This window comes from Terrapene carolina, unplaced genomic scaffold (assembly GCF_002925995.2).
Source record: "Terrapene carolina triunguis isolate 2854851 unplaced genomic scaffold, T_m_triunguis-2.0 Scaffold148, whole genome shotgun sequence".
NCBI classification, from domain to species: domain Eukaryota; kingdom Metazoa; phylum Chordata; order Testudines; family Emydidae; genus Terrapene; species Terrapene triunguis.
In genome coordinates this window covers 8689459-8704390 of record NW_020664499.1, presented here as the reverse complement: position 1 = coordinate 8704390, position 14932 = coordinate 8689459, and positions in this window count along the sequence as shown.

Here is a 14932-nt window from a genome sequence, read left to right as displayed (position 1 = left end):
GTGCGCGCTAACACAGTGGTGCGCAAACTGGAGGGTGTGCTCTCCTGGGGGACAGGAGGGGGAGAGGGTGAAAAGAAACTGGGATCTCGCAGGACCCACTGCCATAATAGCAGGAGCGGGATAAAAATAGAGTGGGCATTGCAGAGCGGAATTAAAAAAATAGTCCTCAGACACCACAACCAACATGAATGCCCTGGCCAGCAGCCATCACTCTCCAGCCACCCAGCTCTGAAGGCAGTGCCGCCGCCAGCAGCAGCACAGAAGTAAGGGATTACTTCAGATTACAAATAATGGTGGAGGTCATGACAAATTCCATGAGCAGTAAGGGGGATGCCACTGGAAAAGTTTTTGCACCACTGCTCTAACACCAGGGTTAGATGTCCTCGTGGGAAGAATAGTGGAGCCCTGTGCACACTGCAGCTTTTGGCAGCAGTGCTACGGTGGTGGTGATCACAGCTGTAAGTGTGCTAGTGTAGAGACAGTCAGTGGTGCCAGATCAGCTGTGATTATTTGACAAGGGTTTTCTGACTGCCAGCCCAGGAGGACCAACCTAGGATCTGAGAGGAACTGTTGCCTTCCATCTTCTGTGATTTTGTGCTGCTTTATCCCCTGTCTGAAGGAGGCCTGGGAGGGCTTGTAAAGGGATTTTCTGGTTGAGTTTTGCTGTAGACATTCATGTCTTGTTGACCATTGAAGACTGTGGATAATTGCAGACCTGGTAGGTTTATGACATCAGAGACACCTGTGCAATATTTTAGTGGGAGTTAATATGCTATTCTAGGTCTAATACCACCCTCGTTACCATAGTGCCTTCCAGAAGTGCATTAAGCAACACGACTATTGGCATTTGTTACCCGTGATTTTCTCCCTATGGGGAAAATTACATGAGATTTTAAGGACTCTGTTTTTTTTTTTTTGAAGCTGGGTCAAAAAAAACATGCTGAGGACTATCGCGGCAGTTCTGTGGGCTGCCACTAGGTGGGGCACAGAACTCTCTATTGGGATTCCATTGGTCCTGGCCCCTTATAACTGGGTAAGAAACAACTGAGGCTTCTAGCTTTGTGTTAACTAAAGTAAATGAGCAAAATCATAAAATTGAAGACATGCAAACAAATCAGATTAACGAAGCAGGTGAGTCTCAAGTAATCCATCTAATCTAATTATCAAATTGGTGAAACCGTATACAATAAACCACCAATCCTTTATAAGCGCTATGTAATGGGCTGTCTCCCTCCACTACTAAAACTGGGGAAAAGAGAACAAACCCCAAAGACTTCGGCAGGGAGGCTGTTGTAACTCTTGCATGTTGTGGGACTCCGGTGGCGAGACGGCAGGGTGCAGGGAGCAAGGCCTCTTTATCAGGCTGGAGACCAGTGTAGCCAGAAGCAAGCGATGGCTGGAGGCCAACAGCCAGAAAGCCGTGGCTGTTGCTTTCCCTTTGGTTTGTGGGGATGGCGGCCTGGCCCTCGGAACTCCTCAGGAACGGTTTGTTGCCTTATAGTGGCCTGGCCTAATGCGGGTTGATTAGGTCACCTTAATGCAAACAATGAATCTCCCCCTTGAAGTAATTTTGGGCTCAGAAAATCTGCACATTTGCAGCTGATCCCCACGGGGTTTGAGGCATTTGAGATCCAGGGTCAGTTCTCAGACATGGTCACAACCACCCTCCGACAGTCCCGTCTCAAAGTGCAAAGCTAACAAAGAGTTGAAATCACAGAAAAATACCTGGCCCCTGCTCAGCACTGCACATATCATTGGGACAGACAACAGCAGGGAGAACACTAGCTCTCCAGGCCTCGGCAGAGCTGGCCAGTGAGCAGTACAAAACCAAATCTGTTTGGGGGAACAGACCTCCACAGGCAGCTGGGAACTAGCTGAGCACAGTGTGAGGGAAAGTGCTTTGTTTCCTCCCAGCGCCTGCAGGCTGGGGTCTGAGCCGTAGTCTCCCCACACCTGTGCACTTTTAGTATCCCAGGAGCACCAGCTGGGACCAGGGCCCCCTGTGTGAGGCACTGTTCAGGCAGCCGTGAAACAGCGTCCTGGTCCCAAAGAGCTTGCAGACTCCTAGGCAAGGCAGATGCAGGGACTGCTGCTGTCCCCCATGCACAGCTGGGAACTGAGGCCCAGGGCGAGACAGTGACTTGGCCAAGGTTGCCTGGAGAGGTGGTGGCAGAGTGGGGGCCTAGAGCTCAGCTCTCTCATGTGCAGGGCCACCGCTCTGCTCCCCAACCCACCCTCTCCTATGTGTGCTGGCTTCCCCCCCATGCTTCAGCATCTGACGCCTGCACTGGAGCCATCAGAGCAGCTTCAAAGCCATCTTCCGGTGCACTGCCACCGGTCCTGTCTATTCCACAGGGCAGAGATTCTTGGCAGCTCAGGATACTCCAGTGGAACACGGGTGAAAGCCTGCCCTGCTGCTGTCCTCAAAGGTCCCCTTAGGCAAGAGCTGGCACCTCGTGTGTCCAGGCGGTGCTCACAGGCTCACGGTACGCTGGGGCTACACTCAGCCTGCTTCTGCCTGGCCTGCGGCTGCTGGTTCTTTCCCCTTTGTGCACAGCTCTCCTATCGGAGCACCCGCGCCCCCTTCCAGCAGCGCGGATTGCCTCTGCTGCCTTGCAAGTCACCTCCTGCAGTTACTGGAGTGTGAATTGGATCTAGGAAGGGCCAAACTCAACTCCACTGACTCAGTGGGGTTTTGCGGGAGAGGAATTGGGCCACTTGGGTCGATGTGACGTTCTCCGCAGCGTTGCCAGCTCTTGTGATTTCATGTCGAGTCTCGTGCTCGGTGTTTTTTCTCAAGCTCCCGGATGCTTGTGATGAGCTGGGACTCTCGGTGGGCGTTGAAAACACAGTGCTGCTAGTGGCAGAGAAAAGCTTGAAACTGATTTGAGTGCGTGAGCTGCAGGCCCCTGAGCCGGCAGCCAAATACAACTAACCCCACCTGTATTTTCACAGAACCTCCTGCTTTTCGAGCCAGCCTCCTGAGTGTTTGGGGCCTGGCTGATGAATTTTGAGCACCAGCATTTGATGCTGGCTTCAGTGTAGGAAGCAAGCTGGCTGGGGACACAGACTTCCCCCCTCCCCCCTTCCCTCTTGCTAATTAGCATTACGTCTAATTAGCTAAAACCACTTGGGCATTAACACCACTCCTGTCCCAGCCGCCTGTCCTGCCTTCCCTGCTAACAGATGCCTCTGTGCAGGGCGTGTTGGGTTTCGCTGCCGGGTGGGTGCCTTTCAGCGGCTGCAATCCGCAGCTCGCGTTACCCTCTGCCAAGGGGTTTGACATGCTAACCCAGGGGGGCCCATTGTTCCCCGTCAATGGCCGACAGGAGGCGAGCCCGCTTCTCCGTTGCTTTTCATTAGCTGAAATTGCTGCCCGGGAGTGTTGGCAGGCGCTGTGCTCAGGCAGAGCAGTATCTCCTTTCAGGCTGGGGGATGGGGGGCACATAGGCTCAGCGGGGGGAGACAGCGGCCTTTGGGGACAGCCGTGCTGCTTAGCCTCCATAGAGCGTGGAGCTCAGTGCTGTGACTAGAGGGGCCTGAGGGCTCCAGTGCACCCTGGTTGATCCATCCCTGGGCAATTCCCCCTTATGGGCAGGGACCGCATTTCAGCAGAATTGGTGGCTGGGAGGCAGTTGTCCCAGTGACTGCAGTGGCCCCATGGGGGCAGAGGTAGCCAGGTGCTGGTGAGGGCAACCCTCAGGCTGCTCTGACCCCTGCCAAGGCTTGAAACAGCCCTGGCCAGCCCAGGTTCACGAGGGTGGCATGAAGCCCTGGCACGGGATGAAATGGGCCCAAGGGAGCAGCTGTTCTAGCCGCCCTGCCCTGCGACCTGTGAAAGGGGTAGCTGCAGCAATACCTGAGAGCTGGTGTGGAAATGCTGGGGCGGGCGGGGGGAGCCCAGGGCTGGGACTAGGGACACGTGGATTCTGCTCCTGTCTCTGGCCTGCTGGGTGACTGTGGGCAAGTCACGGTTCCACTCAGTGCCTCAGTTTCCCCTGGGTGTAAAGCAGGGAGAACAGCCCTTCCCTCCTCCACAGGGCCGGGCCTGAGCCTCAGGGAATGGTTTCATCCTAATGTTCTCGGTCATGGCTGTGGGGAAGGGAAGTTGGTTCCCGTCCCTCCCCAGGGTGGGCAGCCTCTCCTTGCCAGCTGGGCCCTGACAGCCCTTCCAAGCCCACTGAGCTTCACCATGCTTTCACTCGCCCGCAGGAGCCCCGCAGTGCTGCAGGGAATGCCGCTGGTGTTCGCCATGCGGGTCTGGCTGAGCCCAGCCTCCCGGCAGCAGTTAGTGTGACACACTGGGGGGCGGGGAGACTGGGGGGTGGGGAGACTAGGAGCCAGGGACCAGGCCCCACTGGGTTAGGTGCTGCCCAATCTCCGGGCAAGGAGGCAGTCCCTGCAGGACTCCCAGGCCCTGGGCTGCCTGCACTAGGCAAAGCGGGGATGGATGCCTGTCCAAGGCCCTGAGTCCATTCCCAGCCGGGCCCTGGGCATTCACCAGTGCTAGCTGGAAGTGGGGCTCGCACTGCCTGCTTGGGGTGCCAGCTGAGGCCTGGCTGAACTGCTGCCCTTTGCAATGCTTTGGGTCTGGTTAATAGAGTTGGGAAAGCAAATGTGTCACAGTGGCATTGGGCACTAGGCCAGCCCTGCTGCCTCCAGCCCTGAGAGCTCACTCCCCACTATGGGGCTGCCCCATGCCCCAGTGGGCTCAGTCTGTTTCTCGCTGGTGCACTGCTAGGTAGCCAGGTTCCCTGGTTTGTGTCCTGGGCATGGTTTGGGGGGCAGCAGGAAGGGGGGCTCGGTGCATTTAACTGCACTAGGACAGGCCCTTGCCAGCAGCCCTCCTGCGCCCCAGCAGGTGGGGATGCCGGCTGTTTGGTGGTCCTGGTGGAGCTTGCGCTGCCATGCGGTGCGTCTGTGTGGTGCAGCGGGAGCCTGGCATGCGGTGTCCCCTCAGCGGCAGCAGCAGCCCCAGCAGGAAGGCCACAGCAGCACTGGTGGCATGAAGTCCAGCTGCAGCAGCCGGTGCTGGAGCAGCTGCAGCTCCCACGCTCAGGTTGGCACAGCGGACAGCCGCTGGGGCTTCCCCTCTAAGCCGGCCCAGGTAGAGCACAGCCCCCCAGTGCCTGCCACTCCAGGTGGGAAGGGAGAGGCGGGGAGAGAGAGAGGGAGTGTGTGTCCCCAACCGTGGCCCTGTTGGCCTGGCTGGAGCCACCCCCCCAAATCTCACAGTCAAACCAAGCCCTGTTCTTTTGCCCAGGCCGCTATGGGCTCAGCGTCTCATGTGGAATGTCCCTGCACCTTTGTTTGTACAGCCAGCCCGTGGCATCTCAGCTGCGTCCTCAGGGCTTTTACCCAGATTGTTTCTGTGGAGAATGATCCAGTTGCTCAAAGTGAACTCTGGCCCACCTGCCTGGCTGCGTTCTTTGCAAACCCAGCCCCAGAGCCATGGCTGGAGCCCCCTCCGGGATGCCCACCTGGACTTGGGGATCCCACTGGCACCAGGAGGGCTAGATGTGCAGGGGCAGCAGGATCCTGGAGCCAGGTCCCTCTGGTGCATTTACTGGAAAGCTTTGCCCTGCCCGAGTGGTGCCTGTAGAATGTTCTAAAGCCCAAAGGCCAGCTCCTGTAGTGCAGGGCAGGACCATCGCTGCCTTTTAATGATGGAGAAACTAAGGCACAGGGCAGGGGCTGAGGAGGCTGGTGATGCAGCCAGGAACAGAGCCCAGCTCTTCTGGACCTCAGGCCTGTGCTGCCCCCTAAACTGTTCCCCTCCCGCCTCCAGAATGCCCTGCACCTGTGCGTGGAGCTGGGCGTTGGTGGGACACAGCAGGGGCCGGAGGTCAGCTCAGTGGCTCCGGTACTCTCTAAGTGGGGCCAGCTGCTCCCAATGCTGGAGCTGCTGCCTGGGGTGTATCAATCACCCAGAACCCAGCCCCAGACTGGGCCCTGGGGCTAACAAAGCTTGGAAAGGCTCCTGGTGCCTCCCTGTGTTTCTGAGCAATCTCTGAGTGACCCAATGTCCCCTGCACATGCCACGCCTGGGGTCACACACGTGCAGCTGCTCTGGCTTGGCACTATGAATCATAGAATATCAGGGTTGGAAGGGACCTCAGGAGGTCATCTAGTCCAACCCCCTACTCAAAGCAGGACCAATCCCCAACTAAATCATCCCAGCCAGGGCTTTGTCAAGCCGGGCCTTAAAAACCTCCAAAGAAGGAGACTCCACCACCTCCCTAGGTAACGCATTCCGGCGCTTCACCACCCTCCTAGTGAAAAAGTTTTTCCTAATATCCAATCTAGACCTCCCCCACTGCAACTTGAGACCATTGCTCCTTGTTCTGTCATCTGCCACCACTGAGAACAGCTGAGCTCCATCCTCTTTGGAATCCCCCCTCAGGTAGTTGAAAGCAGCTATCAAATCCCCCCTCATTCTTCTCTTCTGGAGACTAAACAATCCCAGTTCCCTCAGCCTCTCCTCATAAGTCATGTGCTCTAGATCCCTAATCATTTTTGTTGCCCTCCGCTGGACTCTTTCCAATTTTTCCACATCCTTCTTGTAGTGTGGGGCCCAAAACTGGACACAGTATTCCAGATGAGGCCTCACCAATGTCGAATAAAGGGGAACGATCACGTTCCTCGATCTGCTGGCAATGCCCCTACTTATACAGCCCAAAATGCTGTTAGCCTTCTTGGCAACAAGAGCACACTGTTGACTCATATCCAGCTTCTCGTCCACTGTGACCCCTAGGTCCTTTTCTGCAGAACTGCTACCCAGCCATTCGGTCCCTAGTCTGTAGCAGTGCATGGGATTCTTCCGTCCTAAGTGCAGGACTCTGCACTTGTCCTTGTTGAACCTCATCAGGTTTTTTTTGGCCCAATCCTCTAATTTGTCTAGGTCCCTCTGTATCCGATCCCTACCCTCCAGCGTATCTACCACTCCTCTCAGTTTAGGAGGCAACTCCAGCCCAGTGCAGGATTCATTGGGACCCCGCTCACATGGGGGCCTAGCATTCCTCAGCATGAGCACCCAAGCCGGACCTCTGCCCCCAAGCCAGCTCAGGGGGGCAGAGAATCACTGGCCACAGCTTGTGGGGTGGCCATGATGCATTTCTGGACAGGGATTGGGCGAGGCAGACAGCCCAGGAACCCCTGGGCACTCAGTGGAGCTGAAATTGCCCCACGGCTCGTTAAACATGGGCCCTGTAAGGAGCCGCTGCCAAGGGAGGGTGCCACCAAGTGGCATGAGCTGCAGGAAGAGCAGAAGCCAGGCACATAGCTCACGTGCTGCCTGGTTCTGGCAGGAGCACACCATGACCCAGCTGCAGCATGGTGGGAGAGAGTCATTCCCACTGGGGGCCACGGCACAGGCCAACTGCCTCCGAGCAGAACATTCAGTGGCTGTGGAGCTGCCAGTGCTGGGCTCCAGTACACAGGGCATCATATCAGGCCTAGCATGCGAGGGCGGGAGTGCTGGGGGTGGTTCAGAGAGGCCAGCAAGACCTGAGCCTGAATTGTCCTGATGACCAAGAGACCTATGTGGGGTCTGCAGGTAAAGCCCCAGTGACCGCCCTTTCCCCTAGTGACCAGCCCTAGCAACCAGCCCCTGCCCTATCCCCAGTGACCAGTTCCTGTATGATGGGTTGCTCACCCCACGGTAGTCTAGAAGGAGTTAAGGGACTGAGACAGGACCAATTAACCAGTTAGGAGACAGCTGAGGGGAATTAGGTGGTGATAGGTGATGGAGCCCACCTGAGAAGGAGCAGGCTGGGCTAATACAAAGCCAGGAACTTTGAAGTGAGGGATCTGTGACCATGCTCAGGATGCTGGACAAGACCAGACCAGACCAGACCACACCACACCACACTGCACTGCCTGGTTGACTGTGTGGGTCTCAGCCCTGTGGGCAGGGTTTATCCAGGCAGGTGGTGGAGCTAAAGCCTGAGAGACAGAGTAGGAAAAGGCTCAGGGGGACACTGCAGACCATGGCTGCTGATTGAAGGGTCCCTGAGCTGGGACCTGGAGTAGAGGGTGGCCCTGGGTTCCCCTGCCAGCTGCTGGGGAAGTGGCACCACCAGGGCAGTGAGGGAGAAGACTGCCATTTTGGCTAGAGGGACTTTGATAACCCCTGGCAGGGGAAAACACATGGTGACCTGGCTGGAGAGACAAGCCATGAAGGGTGAGCGCTGAGTTGCAGAGTGAGTGGCAGGAGGGGTGTTACACCTGGAAGGAGCTAAGAGCTAGGAGGAGGCACCCTAGCGGTGGGTGTATCCCATGACTCCCGGAGACTAGCCCTAGCTGTTTTCCTCCCAGTTGCTTCTCCAGTGCCTAGCCTGTTTCCCAGCTATAACGTTACACTCTCTGCAGGGATTTCTATGACATTCTGGGGTGCAATCCAGACCAGTAGGGGGCTGTGTCACCCCTGTCTTGCAAACTTAGGTGCCTCACAATCCTTTTCTGCTGTAGCTCCCACGTAGGCTGCTCACAGACAGCATGTAGGTCACACCCTGAGTGTCTGTGTAACTGCAGCTTCAGCCACACTCTGTCTTCCACCAACCTCGGTTACCACTTGCAGGGTGACCCCAGCACACTCCCGGTCCCGGACTTCCCCAAAATGTGTGTTGTGTATGGTCCAGCCTCTTCTGGGCTGGCCAGATATATTGGGTCTGTTGTCCCTCTGAGGGTATCAATATACAGCAATTTGATACCCTAAATTGAGTTACCCACGCAGTTCATGACAGCAGATTAGTTTGATTAAGCTTGTTTGCTGCTTTATTTAACTACAAGGAGACAGGTTTTAAGTGAGTACAAGCATAAGGTATGAAAGTCAGAAATGGTTACAAGAGAAACAAAGATAAAACGCTTCTTAGGACTAACACTTAACTAACTAGAGTTGGTTCAAAGGGAAGTGGTTCCAAGCTGTTGTTTGCTAAGATGCAGATCGGTTTGTTCCTGCCCTCCTTCCTTAATAGGTGATGGCCCATCAACTCTGATGACACCTGGTTAGAAACATCATCCTGTCCTTTGTCTTTGAGAAACAGGTTTATCAGACTTGTCTGGTAAACACACTTCAGTCATGATTTCAGCACACATTTCCCCATGAGGTCATTGACCAGCAAGTTGTTAGTTTTCAAATGATACCTCACAAGGCACATTTTGTAGCGAGGGGGTTACAGGGGCATCAGCTGTGAACACAGGTGTGCATTCGGTCACAGCTTCTGGCTCGGCGTCCTGCGAAGGGCACTCTGGCTGGTGAGACTCCCCTTCAGAGCAACAGACAACCAAATAAACCCAGCCTCCTCCACCGGCCTCCCTTGTGTGCTACACTGGGCCTTCCACAGGGTGGCGCCCTTCACACACCACTGGGTTCACAGAATGGATTAGGATGGCCTTGGGGGGGAGATGGCACTGGCCCCATCAAAGCTGCCTGTGGTCCTATGGCTGCTCCCATCCCGCTATCCGCATCTGGAAAGCAATGGGGCTGAAGATGGGGGTGGGGTAGGGGGATTTACTCTGGGTCCCCAGCGGTTAAACACTGGGAATAGTGGGCTCGGGAGGTAGATTGGGAAGGACTGTGCTCCCCAGCTTTGCCCAGGGCTTGGGGCCTTTTCTTGCCTGCCCAGGAGGTGAGGTAAGGCTGGAGCCTGAGGGCGGGTGCATGGAATGTGGCCAGACTGTGGCTGGGAGGGGGCAGCGGGGCTATAACAGCAATAACCAATGCCCAGCTCCTCTCCAGCCATTTCCATCCCAGCTCTCCCCATGCTTCAGCCAGGAGGGCCGGGGTGTTGTTCCTTGGCACAGGCAGGAAAGGGACTTGCCCTGGGTCCCCCAGCTGGGCAAGGGATAGAAGGGGAGTGGCAGAGCAGTGATCCCCCTGTGTTCTGGGGAGCTCTGGGGCCCTTCGCCATCCCCAACGGGGGCATGTGTCTGGCACTGCTTGGGCATTCTCTGTGCTTCCCCCTTGCAGATTCCCCTCCGTCCTCAGCACAGGCTGAGGGTATAGCTACACTGAGCACGTGCAGTCCATGGGACCATAGGTTAGCCTCCGTGCAAACACCCTTTGGCACACGTCTCGGCTGACTGGCAGAGTCCAGGTTACCGCCCTGAGCCCTGATCTGCATGGCAATCACTGGGCTAGTGCTGTAGGTGGTGGGTATGTCACTATAGCAGGAAAGACATAGCCCCAGGGCCCTAACCAATGCACCCCACAAAGCACTGCGTACACTGTGAACCAGGGTCTGTCTTCCCAGTCCCTCTCCCCTGCCAGGGGTACCCCGGGTCATAGGCTCCCTCTCCCCACCTGCCAGAGCGAGCCTGGAGGATGGCAGGGACGCAGCCTCAGGGGCACTTGTGCAGATAAGTGCAGGGAAATGGAGCCAACTGGGGCCGTGTTTGCTCAGTGTTCCCCAGCTCCAGCCCCTGCATTGCTGACTGCAAATCTCACCACCGTAAAAGTGACACGCGGACTGGGGTGGGGCCCCCTAGTGATGGGGGAGGGGGCTCTGCTCCCAGCTCCTCTGCAGGGGGTGCCTAGCCAGAGCCCAGGGTTCCTATTCCTAGTCCCTTCAGTGCGAATAAGGGCTGGGCATAAATATATGTGCAGAGGGCTCAGCCCCAGCTCCCCCTTATCCCCCATGGCAGAGCCATTAGGGGGCACTGGATGGCATGGGCCTGGCACTTCCCCTGTGGTGCAGGGATGGAATGGCTGCCAGGGGGTGCCACAAGCTGCTGTGCAGTGATTTTGGCGGGCCTCAGTCCAGTACCTGGGGGGAAGCTGCCCACAGCTCAGCAGAACCCCCCCCCCTCTGTCCAGACTGCCTTGCTGGAGAACTGGGCAGAGTCCTGGGGGGGGTGGAGGGATGGGTAGGGCAGGGTTGATGCATGCACTGGTGATGGGCATGCTTGGTAGCAGGCTGGCCTGCCCTATGGGTAAACCCTCCCAAGGGGTCTGTCTGGGCCCTCTGCTGCCCCCATGGCCTTGTGCTAGGTGCCATGGGAGCAGAGGTGCTCAGTGCTGGCATGGGGATGGGACCTTTGCCTGTTCATGTAGCCCTGGGCATGGGAAGCCAGTGTGCCCATCAAGCAAGAGCTGGGGGGCGGGGCGGAGTGCAGCCCTGCTCCACTCCACCTCTCCTGGCGCTGCCTGCAACAGCTCTTCCTTTGAACCCCCCGCCACCCCGACACAGTTGGCCCCATGTGGTGCCCATTAACCCCCCCGGGCTGTGAGCCAGTGCTCTTCTAATCGCCTTTGTCCTCTCTGTATTCACAGCCTAATAGATCATGTGAGGCTGAATTCACGTCCTGGTGCAGCTATTGAAATACGTGTCAGATGGGGCCGGCTGCCTGGGCTAGCCGGACCAACCTCCATCCAGCCGGAGCCTGTGGTTACATCCCCCCCACCCTGGGCTGGGGCTGGTATTCCTCTCTGCTGCTCCCAACTGCTGCCAAGTCAGGTTTGTACCATGGCATCCCAGCCTGCTCCCTGCCAGCACAGCCACGGGGCCAAACCTGGGGTAAGGGTCCTGGTTTACAGGGGTGTAAGGGAGAGCCCCAGAGGGGCAGCCTGGCTGCCTGTGCCCAGCAGCATGGGCATCGTTTACTCCAATGAGAGCCAGATGTGCCCAGAGCAGAGTACTCCACTCTACACCTGCTTTGCAGCTGCGGGCATGGCGACCCTTGGGGATTACCCCCTACTGCAGCCCTTGGGAGCTGGTGGCATGGGGAGCTGCCCCACTGCTAACCCCACAGGCAATTGGTGGAGCCAAGCCTTGCAGCTTCCCTTGTCTGCAGTGGGGCAGCTGCTTCCACTCCAGAAACCAGGAGCCGTGCCCAGTGCGTGGAGATGGGGCACCGCGATAGGCCAGGCGTCATCTCCAGACCAAACGGAACTGGAGCCTCTAGCCCTCTCTGGGCCGGGACAGCTTTGTCTGCAGGGTCAGGCTCCAAATGATTAAAGGCAGAGACAGGGATTTGAAAATGACCAGCCTGTTCTGACTTTCCTGATTAACACCCACCGGCTCAGAGAGAAACCGGCCAGCTTTTCCAGCCACAGAGGAGGGGGGTGGGGGGAGGAAGCTTGCACAAAAATTGGCCTGATGTAATGACACTAGTGTAATCATACTGGTACAGTCCCTGGTGTGGGCATGGTTATACTGGTATGAAAATGCTTATGCCAGGCTCTCTACTCCCATACGGGAAGGGGAATAAGCTCTGTTGTATAAGGCACCTTTCTATCGGGGTCACTGTGCCCATGTTGGGGTACTGGTGGAATTCTAGCTGTACCCTCCCAGCCCCCCTAGTTACACCGTACAAACGCAGCTGGTAGGCCAGGGATTGTCTCAGCCTGGAGATTGCAGCGGGTGGCTGGGTTTTGCTTTGTGCACAATGGCGATGCCAGTCGCATTGGAGTGAAGTGGGCAAAGGGCCGGGAACAGGCTGGTGCCCAGCAGTCCATGGGGCAGAATCACACATTTTTCTGCCTCTCCAGGGGCAGCAGATGAAAATCCATTGCGAGGGGAGGCTGCCAGCCGTTACGTGAGTAGGGTCTGGCAGACAGTGACCTGGACTGGCACGCAGGAGCCCAGGGTTCTGTTCCCGCCTCTACCTTGGGCATGTCACTGCCCCTCTGTGCCTCAGTTTCCCCATCTGTAAAATGGGGTTGATGCTACTGACCTGCTGGGAGAGGCCTGAATGAAAAGCCGGGGATGACAGTGAGGGTGCAAATCATGCTGCTGTGTGTCACGCACGAGGGCCTCAATCCTGAAAACACATGAGCCTGACTTTAGTTCTGCCATCCTCTCCCACATGTTGTGCCCATCAGGGTCACAGCTCTCCTGGCCTGAGAGCCCGGGCATGGGGAGCGCTCAGGGTAACGGCTTGGGGGCTGCCCTTTGAAATCTGCCTGTGCCATGTGTTTCCAACATCCACCCAGCACCGGCTGCAGAGCGGAGAGCCTCCAGCTTGTTCAGCAAGGGGAAGGGGAGATGTTTTCAAAGGCACATCAGCCAAAAAAAGAGAAAGGGCCTTCTCAGGCAGCGGCTGCTGTGTGCCCTCGTGGGGGACAGGGGGGAGGGGGAGAAGGGAAGATTGGGGGAGGATTTCCTAAAATAGAATGCTGACAAGAGAGCGGAGGGGCGTTGGTGTCTGGCACTCGGGCTGAATATTAACCGGCTGGGAAGTGGCAGGGAAAGGGGATGCATTGTCCTTGCAAAATCCAAGGCAAAAATATCCAGGGCTGGAGGCAGCCTTCTGGGCAATGCAGACCCAGTTATCCCTGGCCACCCCAAACCTGCCTCCAGGACCCTCCTCAGCCCTGAGGGGCCAGCTCAGCCCCCAGCACATGCGCTTTCTCTTCGTAAAAGCGCTTGGTTGCAATATTTAGTGCCTGTGATCAGAGATGGCAGCAGCCGGTGCAGGGAAATCAGCTGCCAATGTCTGAAATTCAGCTAGAGAGAAAATCAGGAGCCATGGCAAGGAACGTGGGCACAGAAGGAAGCTGGCGGGGGAGAGACCAGGACAGGTTTTGGCAGCAAGAAACTGCCAAGCCCTGGCTCACCCTCTTCCCCAGGCCATGACTTGCTAGAGGCAGAGGAATGAGGTCCGTCTGCTGGCTCCCTGTGAGGACCCACCAGAGGCCATGCCAGTGAGGGAGGCAGTGGGGTTACGATCGTTACTGCTTATGGTTCATTACTAATAATTATTAACCGCTACTGATTCCTGGGTATTAACCCATTTTTGTGTTGTTAATCACTAATATCCTCTGCCCCCCGTGTCCTGCTCCTGGATGCTCTGTGGGTGGGGGCTCAGCCTGGGTTGTTCTCCCTTCCTGCACTGAGGTGGTGGCAGGTGTCTGGGTTCACCTCGCAGCTCAGGCCGGGTGGGTGAAGCCACTGCCATGGGCGTGAGGCTCCCAAAGCAGCCCAATCCAAGCTCCATTAGCAAGAACTCAGGTAGAGGTAATAAAGGAGTGAGATGGGGGCAGCCTCGAGCCCCTGTGCCAGGCTGGCTTGCAGCCCAGGATCACAGCTGGGGTAGTGGGACCCACGGAGACCAGAGCCTGGGGCCCAAGCCCCGGGCACTGCAGGGAACCCAGCTGGGATAGGGCTTGGACTAGCAGGTGCCCTGTGCATTTGGTAGGCTGGGCCAGCTGGCAGGGCCAATGCCCCCTGGTTCCCTGACTTACTGTCCCTCCCCCATCTACACGATCCCCCCACTGGGGTGACAGTCACCCCAGCCCCATTGACGTCAGAGTCCGGGGACCACACTCCTCCCCCCAGTGAGTCCTGGCTGAGCTGCCCTGTCTGCCTCACAGCGAGCGGCTGGCATGGCAGGATTGTCAAGGCAGCCCCTGGCTGGGTCTCCCCGAAACACCCTGGGGGAAAGGGCACCCGGTGCCCTGCTGCCACCTGGCGGGCCAGGCAAGCTGCGTCCAACGCCAGCTCTGCCCATGCCAGGCCTGCCCGCCCTGCTCTGCACAGCGCCGGCACCATGGCGGATCTGATTAGCGCGCAGCCCTGTTCTCACCCCCCTCCCCGCCTCCGCTGGCCCGGAGACGAATCGATTTGTATTGGCATTCAGGGCCGCCCCCGAGGGAGCTCTCTTCTCAGCGCCTGGGACAAAAGGCCCACGAAGGGGGGCGGGGCGCTCCCGGCACAAAGCCCCTCACAAGAGAGCCAGAGCCCTGGCGGCTCCGCTTTGATGGCTCCCCTCCCCAGCTAAAGGTCAAACTAATAAATGTAGGGCCCTTGGCAGCGCTCAGGGCGCACAAAGGAGGGGGAGCGTTGCAGCGGGGCCGGGCGGCCCCTCGGAGCGTGATAAACGCCTCTGGCAAAGGGCAAGCAGCATGGGGCCTGCGCCAAGAAAGGGCCTTTGAGCAGCGCAGTGCAGACAGCCCCTCCACTCCCTGGCCTCTCCCAGCCCGGCAGCTGCT